The sequence below is a fragment of the Amphiura filiformis genome, chromosome 14 (assembly GCF_039555335.1).
Source record: "Amphiura filiformis chromosome 14, Afil_fr2py, whole genome shotgun sequence".
Lineage (NCBI taxonomy): Eukaryota > Metazoa > Echinodermata > Ophiuroidea > Amphilepidida > Amphiuridae > Amphiura > Amphiura filiformis.
In genome coordinates, this window is record NC_092641.1 from 28741290 (window position 1) to 28752290 (window position 11001).

An 11001-nucleotide genomic window follows, 5' to 3' on the forward strand; every position below is an offset into this window, starting at 1 on the left:
CAAGCAGAATGAAATCTGTAATGAGAAAACCAATGATGTGATATAAGTGTATGTTGGAATTTGATTTTCAGTATATCTATAATAGACCCTTCTTTTTCCTGGGTCAACAATGTATGTTCAATGCAGAAATAAAAATGTGGGTGTGGGGGGACTTTGCAGGTGATGGGGATGTGCGGAGGGCAGATCAAAGCTAGAGGGGTCTTTTGGTGAGAGGCTAGACACCAAAAAAGAGGGAGAGGGGGATCTTTCAATGTGGTCTTTCTGTGAGACTGGGGAAAATCTTACCAAAAAGGGATTATTTTCGACTGGGAAACTAAAACATTAAAGGTGATACAAATTTTTCAGAAGTCATCAAAATGTGAAATTTAGTGAAAAATTTGAAAAAGAATGAAAAAATAAGGTCATTTGGTGAGAGATTATACAGAAATTTGTCATATTTTCTTGAAAAAATTGAGTGACAGTCTTTTGGTGACAGGAAAAAAATGGGTCATCAGTCCTTTATTTTTGAGGAGCGCGATCCCACAGGCGTTCCTACCGCGCACCTCGAAGCATAGTCGGGAGCGTAAATAACAGTGCTCCTTATTTGGAATTACGATAATTTCAAACAAAATGTCAAAAATAAATTACTCCAAGAACAGTATCACATCAATCACTCTGAACAATGATCTATTGAAACAACCAGCTAGTATAAAAGGTACATGTAACCGTTGCATGGTTGGATTCCAAACAGAGCTCAACAAAACCAGGAGTGTGATTGATGGAGCACCACCAAATTTTAAACATGAAGGCCTGGGTCATTGGGTGACAGTTCAGTAAAACAAAAATGCAGTCATTGAATTGAGTGAGAGGAAGTTGGAAAAATGGGGGTCAATGTAGCTGCACATCTCCCGGCACATCTTCAATCTTCAATTGTTACACTCCTAACAAAGCACGATGCTTGTCCAAGGAGACTCTTGAAGATGTGCAGTTGTGCAGAAACTATACAGGTGCGAGTAAAAAGTAGATGCCCAACTAGATGAGCTGGTGAATTGCAGTGGCTGACATTGACTGACATCCCTGTCATTTTAGTGAGCCCCCCCCCCCCGGCAAAAACTATGAACAGGGGTGGAAAGAAATTCTTTTTCTAGTGGCCTAGTTAAAATTACAACATGTTTTTTTGTGTTAAAAAATTAACTTATATAATTCAAACATTTTGTTTTATCAGCAACTGGAATTCCAACATTTACATCCGGGTTTTTCAATTATCAGTCAAAATTAATAGGTAAATGTTCACGGGAAAATTTTCTGGACACGTGACACCCATATGGGAGCAGACATATTAGCATTATGGAATGTGACCCCGAGCACAGCGGGTGGTCTTCCAATGTATTTGAATAGGACGAATTCCTCCTTTGATGCAAAATAAGTTACTTGTCGCAAGTTAATAATATTATGGGGGCGTTTATTGGAAGTGAATTTTCAGTGAAAAAAACTTTGAAATCTGGTTAAATTTCCCGATGGTGCTCCTGTATAAAGGAGGGATTTTCGATTTTCTAATATGGCAGCGCCCATGGAGTAATGACATTTTCGTGGTAAATACAACATAATTACACCCATAAGTGCAGATCATCAAGCAAGAATCTGATGAAATTTAGTGAATAATTAGGCAATGAAATGGATGGAAGTTTGAGTCGCAGTAGGTTTTGTCCATGCAATTTACCTATCGATCGTCACTCATACAGGACTGACAATGCAAGTTTTAAGTTTACTCAAAGTAAAACGTTATGGCATGGAAATATTTGCATTTTTGTCCATGCCTTGAAATAAGCAGACTGGAACCAGGAGCAATTTGTTTCGAACATTGCTCCTGGTTCACTGGGATTTTACAAGAACCAGGGGCATAAAGAAACAGGAGCAATTTTCAAATATTAAATTCTTTTCTGCATAGCCTACATGTATACAATACAGCATACCAGCACGACTGCATCAAGTGCAAAACTGTAACCAGTTTTCTAAAATAAAATTGCTCCTGGTTCATGTGAAGGACCAGGAGCAATTGGTGGCTTTACGAGAGCAAATTTGCTCCCCGCGCCTGCTTATTTCAAGGCTTGTTTTTGTCCATTTTTCATTGAAAAAATGGAGGGAGTGTTGATTAGAGGGGTAATTATTACAGACAATACGGTAGATCCAGTGGTTCTTTAATGTCGTCAAAAACTTTTTTTTTAATTAATTTTTTGGTTTGTTTTTCGGGCACTTTGACCCGTGAATTCGGACCCGGGTAGGCCAAGAACGGGCGAGAACTCGGGTACCCGGGAATTGGTGAGAGTCTTACTATTGACCCCGACACCAACATTTTATTAAAAAAAATATATACCACCCTCAACATTCAATTTTTATAACGGTGGATTAAAGGCATTATGGGTGGACATAAAATAGGCCTACATGTACCTACTCTCAAAAGTGTGGCTCATGGGGCTACAGGGAAAAAACTACAATCTAAAAAATGCAGAAACTGTCCCTATTCACCCCATTCTACGGTATGTTGTGAACTTGACATTCACAGGGGTACTTGTAGAGGGTACATCATAGATTATGTCATGAAAAGGATATTTTGTTGACTTAGATTATTTTCAAAAATCTCCCATTGAGGCCTGTACACCATCCGCGATAATAAAAACGTGTAAAAAGGGTAGTTTTTCGTGGGTAGGCATGATACGCACGTATCGTGTTTAGGGTGTCAAAAACATGAAAAATCGGAAAAAAGGGTAGCAAAATTGCATTCGCAAATACGCGGAAATGAAATTTAGGGTATGGAATTTGATGCAAGGAATAAAATCTCAGTTTAGGGCGTAACTCACTCTCAGGCGCTGTTACCTGTTTAGGGTAGGCCTATCGTTTTAGCCATGGGTTAAATCCTTGTTTAGGGTGCTTTTCAAAAGTTGATTATCGCAGATGGTGTACAGGCCACAATGGGAGTGATCCCCCCCCCGAGCTTACAATCCTTTAAAAGTTATGAGCTCAATCAATGCATGTATGGGGCCAGTTAATCTACGATTTATGTGTGTGTGTGTGCATCGAGATAAAAATAGATCTATTTTTATCTCGATGGTGTGTGTACTGTAATAAAAACCATGAAAACATGAAAATAAATACCGTACCGTACGGTACTCAGTCAACAGAGGGCGAGATGGCCGAGCGGTTAAGGCATTGCGCTGTCGGCCGGGAGATACGATCGACGAGAGTTCGAGCCTTGGGCTTGCCTTAGGTGAAAATTCTCCATCCTCCCAAAAAGTTCCTATGGTCGGGAATCCTTCAATTAAGTTCAGTTTCATCACAGAATTTAATTGTAGAATTTCTTCTCGCCCCCATACACTGCTTAGCACGTGCAGATATAAGTGGTGTGTGTGCGATGTCCGTGGTTCGGAAGTCACGTAAAGCCGTTGGTCCCGTGTTCAGGAGGATTCATCCCTGTGCACGTTAAAGTGTCAGAGCTATTCGAAAAGAGAAGGGGATCATCCCGGTTCTGATATCTGCACTCAGTCCTAGGTTCCTGGACAAAGTTGGCGTTTAATACAGCTAAGTCTGGATATGCCGACTCAACCAAGAAGAAGAAGAAGAAGAAGAACAGTCATGAACAGTCCTGTGACCTGTTCATGTCACTCAGGTGTCACATTGATCCGATACTTTTGCATGAATACATGATAAATGTGATGTGAATGACAGAGTTAGTAGGTAAACATAGGCATAATGTATTTAATATGGTGAATTCATCAATAATGAGTAAGCTTAAAATAACTTTACGACTACCAATTCAACAGTACACCACTCGCACCACTCATCGACATCATGATCATACACCACTCATCATGCACTGCACACCAACCAAGACTGTTCATTGAGAAGTTGTTTACCATCATCACAATACACGACCACACACTCAATTATATGAGATGTCTTTTACGATCACACATAGCCACGTTAATCAAGATACAATTTAGGTATTCAAAATGCAAAGTACATACCTCAATGCGATATTTTCAGGCGATTTCTGCTTCCTAGATACGTGACGCTACTGGGCAGTTCTGCTTCAGTACCCGCTATCTCACTCTCGACAGCAGGTGTATAACGATAATGGATTGACTTCCGGTTAACGGTCAGACAAAAGGGCGCCCTCTGTTTTTATCTAGCAGCCGGTGCCAAACAGGATTTCAATAACGACACACGTCAATTGAGTACAATTTTTTTCAAAAATCACGGGCCGCCGCCCCGTCGCTCTCGCCCCGAAGCTCCCCAAATACCCGCATGACGTCGAAGGTATGATCCTTGGTAGAATCATCCAGTGGCGTAGATTTCTTCAGTCGGACATTGTGGGGATTTTGGAAAAAAAATCTTGAAGTAGGCCTACTGAATCCACCACACTACTTTTGTACACCTTCATTGTAGGCCCTACATATGCGCGCGAAGCGCAAAAACAATTGCAATTTTGAAGCTACAGTGATAAAAAAAAAAAAAGTGGAATAAATTCGCGAGAAGCGCGGCAAAAATTTGCACTTCATAAATTGGTCCGAAACCCACACGGGCGTCAATGGGGGTGGGGGGTCAGGGGTGAATGGTGATTGTATGGACCACCCGGCAAAATGTTGGCGGAGGGGTATCATCACATCACCCGGGACCTACGCCTATGGAATCGTCGAGATAAAATTATGTTTTATCTCGATCTCGCACAATTTCTAGGCGCTCTTTGTGCACAAATCACTAGTCCCGGCCCCCCGGGGGCCGGGGATAGCGGGGACCTACCCGGGGATGTAATTTTGGAAACTGTTACAAACATGTTACAGTCCCGGCTTAGTCCCCGCAGGGCGGGGCACTATTTCTGGGTACATCCCCGGCCAAGTCCCCGCCCCCTATAATAATATATGTGTAATTAAGACATGTCTAGGGAGAAGACGCTATGTGGTTTGACGTGTCTTGGGAAAAGATACCAGATAAAGACACGTCAAATTTATGACGTGTTTATTTGCAAGACACACTTTTTACAGTGTAGCCCCGGGCACCATTATCTCGATCTCGCACAATTTCTAGGCGCTCTTTAAGGTGATGGTACTACACCCCCTGATAAATTTTGCGACTATTATAAATTTCGCATTTTTCTCAACAAAAAAAAAACAAAAACAAAAAACTGGTAACAAAATTTAGGCCTATGTATAATTATTATAGGGGCATATTAAAGAATCAAATTACTTCACTGATTCAAGACAAGTAGTTCATTAAGAAAATGAGGTACATTCTGGCCTCTTTTCTTATCATAAATAACGTATCTCTCTAAATGCAAAAGAGTGAAAAACTTACTCCCCAAAACAGTGATTCACTGGAGTTCCATGAACGAGTTGAGATCCACTCTTTTAAAACGATTTTCACTCTTACGCCCGGCTCTTACGCCCAAACGATTTTAGCCAATCGTAGGCCTATACAGCATTCTCGGGTTAACCCCTTTTCGGATTTTTCAAACTAAACTAATTATTCAATGCCAGGTCCGATTTCTTTTGTTGGGGTGAGCATTTTGAAAATGTGAACCTTTTTCAGGGAGGGGGCCCGGGGATTTTCTGAAATGTTGACTATTATTCGACTGTAAGAGAACCCACGTATTGATTCAAAATGTGTTTCCATTAGCAACTTTACATGACATACCGTAGGCCTATTGTATTTGTACATGCTGTATGGCGTGCCATGATAATCTGGCTTTGTCTGGATTAAACCCGGAATTTGATAATTACAATTAGCTACAATTCAGCAAAACAAAGCAATTACACGCTTGTATTAATTTCCACAAAAAAGACAATGCAAAACAATGCAGACTCGCACACAGAGGAAGCGTCCACGAAGTTCATCACACAAACGATTATAAATCATGTGTAAAAAATAAACAGCAATAGAATGGAAATAGAATTTTTTCCCCCCAAAAGACAAACAATTTTTAGGTCTTTTTGAGAATAAATGTGTATCTTTAATACGAAAGGTCAAAATTTTCAAATGATCATCGATTTTCCTCATAGGCCTACACTTTAAGTATTATGTAGATTTATAAAGTAGATTTATAAATTTTACTTCGAGGACTAGTATTATGAAAAATATCCATTTTCAATTTGCCATAAAAATGCGTTTTATATATTAAATCATGTATATCGCCAATTAAAAAAAAAATCAAAATTACTTGATATCAGAACGACACTCGACTCCTCGTATTCAGAATGCAATTCGATTATGTCTGATGTGCACTCATATCCCACAAAAATACTGTGCAAACGTTGATATCTGATCCCTTTAGTTAATAAATCACCCTTGTACTCTTTGTTGCTATAAATTGCTTTATTATTTTGTTTTACTTAATTTTAGCTTCGATTTTAAAATAATTCAGAAATATAGAAAAAGAAAGTGGCGAAAAGCATCTGATGAGTAATTGACATGTTGACCAAAATAATCATATAAAGCAAATAGTTATCAACTTCATACTAAGTCTGCTGAAGTACCAAACAAAACATACGTTTTTTTGTATAATTAATTAGCGAATGTTAGCTTTCCAAAAATAATTGGAACATAATTATTACATGTATAAGCTATTAATTATTTTTACTAAAATGTCCAAAAACATTTGATGTTATTTGAATACAAGAACGGGGTTTATTTAAATTACTTTAAAAGTTTTAAAGTTCCTTTTATGTGTGGGTTTTCAAACATTTTGCTTATAGAGAAGGCATTTTAGTTTAGCCCTTTTAAATTTTCCAATTAAGAACACGTGTACTTGTCTTACTCAGAGTGCAAAGACCCTTAACAACATGTTGCCTGGTGCTTGAACGCACCAGGATAAAATTCCAGGGAAAAGTGCAAATTATAAAACACATGAGAATGGAAACCACTTTTTAGTCCATTTTAAAGCCAAATTATGCAAACCATTCTAGGAACAGGTAAACATTCAACTTATAAACCATTTTGGAACAGGTAAACTATTAATGGTAAAACCCTTCATACTGCAGTTACTGTCCGTTTTCCTATACACAATACACAGTGCTCTTTCCCATTGACGCGTGACCTTTACAAATAGCCCTACGTTAACAGTATGGGATATGACTAGTTAACGTCGCTGTGTGAAAAATAACCGGCCAATATTAAAAGTACTCTTCTAAAGTTCTAGAAAATATAGTTTTTAACATGTCCTAAATTTTTAGCTAATTTAGATGTTTGGAAATATTCGTACTTTGGTGTTTTAGTTAATGTTATAGGTAATAGTACATTGCCTAGTTAACGTCGCTGTGTGAAAAATAACCGGCCAATATTAAAAGTACTCTTCTAAAATTCTAGACAATATAGTTTTGTAACATGTCCTAAATTTTTAGCAAATTTAGATGTTTGGAAATACTCGTACTTTGGTGTTTTAGGAAGGATATGTAAACGACAGATAACACCAAAAATATGAAGAAATTATTTCTAAACCGTGTTAAGTCAAAAATCATTATGTTGCTCATTTTCAAGAATGCTGGTTTACAAAAAGCACGACATTGTCTGATTTCGTGAACAAAGCCACACATAACATTGTTTCCTTTCGTTTCCTTTATAATCGGTTACCCAACTGAAGCTATGAATACCATCTTTATTGCGATATCGCACATGAAAACAGTCACTTGTGCACAACCAGAGAAGATCCGATTTAATCAGTTGAGCTGTTTCAATGAGTGTTATCTTGGTTTAATAGCTTTTAATGGGGTTAAGTCCTGCAAAGGTCGAGATGAATTCTACTGTAGACATGACTGCATCATGTGATGGTACTTACGAGATACCAAGGATCATAAAAGGACTGAGCTCAAGTGACGAAGAGGATAGTGCCTTTTGGTTCTCTGAAAGTCGTTTAGACATTTTCTGTTCTTCAACATGTCCAAATGGGTCAAGGGTTGAATAGGGGAATTCCCCTTAGAACCTTCAATTCAAAGGAGGTTCGAGAAATTTTAGAACCATTTGTAGAACCAATAAAGGTTTTATACGTGAGTTTCAGATATGAAGTTCTTCCTAATCCTTTTATGGCTCTTTAGCATGTTTAAGAACAAACAAGGTTCTTCACGGAACTTTCTTTTCTATAGCTGAATTTACACTTCATCGCTGAATTGTTGGGAAGGGTTTTTATCCAATGAAGTAAATCGCTTCTTGTTGCGTTGGGAGAAACGCGCTACCTTGGTCAATTATCAATCGCTCGTCGCTCAGCGATGGAGTATAAATCCAGCTTAATACTAGTGTAATAAAACACAACCAACCTGTTTGTGTAACGACTTCTCCTCTTCTGATGCATTTACACCACTCCTCACCCTCTGGTCAGACCCCGTGTCAGATCCAGATCCAGACCCAGACCCGTGAGCATAAGCCGGATTACGAGGGGACACCTCCACCCATGTTTTCTGACGAGTTTGCAGAGATCGATAATAATCCTCATAATAATCCTTGGGATGATCTTGATCCGGACTATAATCTCCAGTAGAGGATCTAGTAGAAGGATCCACAGATGCAACGCGTCTACGGAGTCCTTTGTTGTGTATAGACTGATCCTGTGAAGTTGATGGAGCTGTTTTACCTCGATAATGAAGATGTGGTCTGTTGACGTTAGAATTATAAATGGTATCGTAAGATGGAAGAGGAGGTTTCAAACCATTTGAATTGGTAATAAGATTCGCCATGGTTCCAGACATTTACCTGAACGTTTAGTCACTGAAAAATATATCTAAGCAGAAACGGTATAAATATAAACCTCATTAACCAGAAGCATAAAATGCTGGAAAAAGTCAAAGGCTTTCTGAATACCAAAAATGCTCAAATATAAACCTCATTAACCAGAAGCATAAAATGCTGGAAAAAGTCAAAGGCTTTCTGAATACCGAAATGCTCAACTTGCGATATCCCTTTGTTATCCAAGGTTCCCGGTGTTGAATAAATGAAAACAATAGGCGTACGGTGAAAGCTGACAATGTTTAGTTGTAGCTTTTTCAACTGCGACCACTTCATCAGAAATAGATGGTACAAGGTACGCAGGGATCCTCGAAGTTACCACTGGATAAGTCTATTCAAGTCGCTGAAATGAAGCTCCACATTGTAAAGTAATATTTAAGAATGAACTAATAATTTTATTATGAATGATTCCAATTTGCGAGCAATGACTCAGCAGTAGAAAGTATCAATGTTGCTCGAATGACAAAACTAGTGAATTATATTCCAGTCTGCTCGAGTTACAGCAAGTTGCACAAATGTCAATTGTATAAAAAGTGACAATATTCCGGCGTCCGAATCGATTTTCAGTCGTAGCGTCCCGAACACGAACTCAATGAGCGTTAATAACGGAAATGACTGGAAATTAAGCAGAACGAAATAAATATATAATTATAAATATAATTATAGATATTTTTTGACCATGAACTTGGAATGTGATGTATTACACTGTAAAACTTGACCATCATCTGACTCAAAAACGGAATGGGTGAAAAAAAATCGTTAAATGCAACATCCATGTGAATGACCGTTCGTTATGTGATGTGTAAATGCCAAAACGGCTGCCAGTCAGCCAGCAGGTCACACACACACAGTCGAGGTCACCGATTTTCTAACAGCGAGTTCGTTATAATCAGTCGCTTTGCGACTGGACCAAAAGACTATGTCTGAACTTTTGAGGGCGATTTGTGACCCCTAGTGCAAAAGCAGAGTCAACATGGACGGTGAGTAGTTTTGTTTACAAAATTTGCCGTAGAATGATACCAAATTCGACATGTTTTTGTTCTTGTTTGATGATGAAAAGTTGTTCCGATGAAAATTTGGGGTGTTGAAATTTGGAATCTTCAAACCGTGTTATTATCCGGGCGGAATTCGATGTGAAAAAACGAGTGAATTAGTCACGTAGCGAAGGATGTAAGCTTTCGTGTGATACCAAATTCATTACATCGTGGTTTGGTTCAGTTTGCAAAAACACGATTTGCAATTGGGGTCGATTTTGAAATGGACTCGAAATCAATCAATGATTATAATATTGTGGAGCTAGCTTGCATTTTACATTAATAATATGGCTTGCAAATTTAATTTAAATCGTTATTGTTTGAAGTTTATAATTATTTTATCTTGTTAAATAATTAATTAATTATTAATTTATTTTGTTCTATTTTTTATATTATTTACGATTCCAGGATCTGTGACGGGAGGCACGAAAAACCGCACAACAAAGAGGAAAACGACAGAGACAAACATGGAACTTCAGTGGTTGATGAGGAACTACAATTCATATATAAATATCTCTAAAACACTGTCATGACTGTAGACTGTCATTATTTTTAAGGGACTGTTGAATTGTAAATTATGGAAGCAAATCTCTGACTGAGACCGAGACGGTATTTGATGAGAAATGACGCCAAAGACATGCGTCGCCTTGTGGTTGGAATTGTGAATTTTATTCCTGGACCTGCAGAAAGAAATCAGAGGCTTGGAACGTAGAATGGAACAAATCCGAACAATAAATATTTAGTTTATACGATGATCTTGATTTATTAATTATGAATATGGAATACAATGGAAATACTTCATCGTCAACGAATTTAAAATATCAGGTACTGAGCTTGAAATCACAAATCATTTTCTTTTTTTTAATTGTGCTAAATTATTGTGTAAAATCAGCCTCATTTATTTTTGCCTAAATTTATTGATTTTGACTGAAATTTTCAAAATATGTTTTCAAAAAATTGTCCTGACCGACCGCCACTAATTTAAAAGTCTATGCACTCGTAAAACAACCTTTTTTTGGTTGCCTCACAGTTATATTTAAAACGGCAAGAAAATATTATTGTATTGTATAGTTGAACAATTGCCTGCATAAATTTACATCAGATTTGGATTGTTCATTTGACTCGGCTTCACCTTCATGTATAAACTATCTATATGAAAATTAGGTAATTCCTGTTCATCGTAGAACTTTCCCACATGGGGTATACAGCGAGAACGCAGACG

General features: G+C 38.0%; 1 protein-coding gene across 1 annotated transcript in view; it reads right to left on the minus strand.

Annotated features, from left to right (window-relative positions):
- LOC140169902 (dixin-like) overlaps positions 1–4090 on the minus strand; it is a 113539-nt gene extending 109449 nt beyond the window's left edge. Inside the window, exon 1 of the mRNA XM_072193223.1 lies at positions 4002–4090. The gene's annotated coding sequence lies outside the window, so the exon portion shown is untranslated. The remainder of the gene's footprint in view (positions 1–4001) is intronic.
- Positions 4091–11001: the final 6911 nt, after the last annotated feature.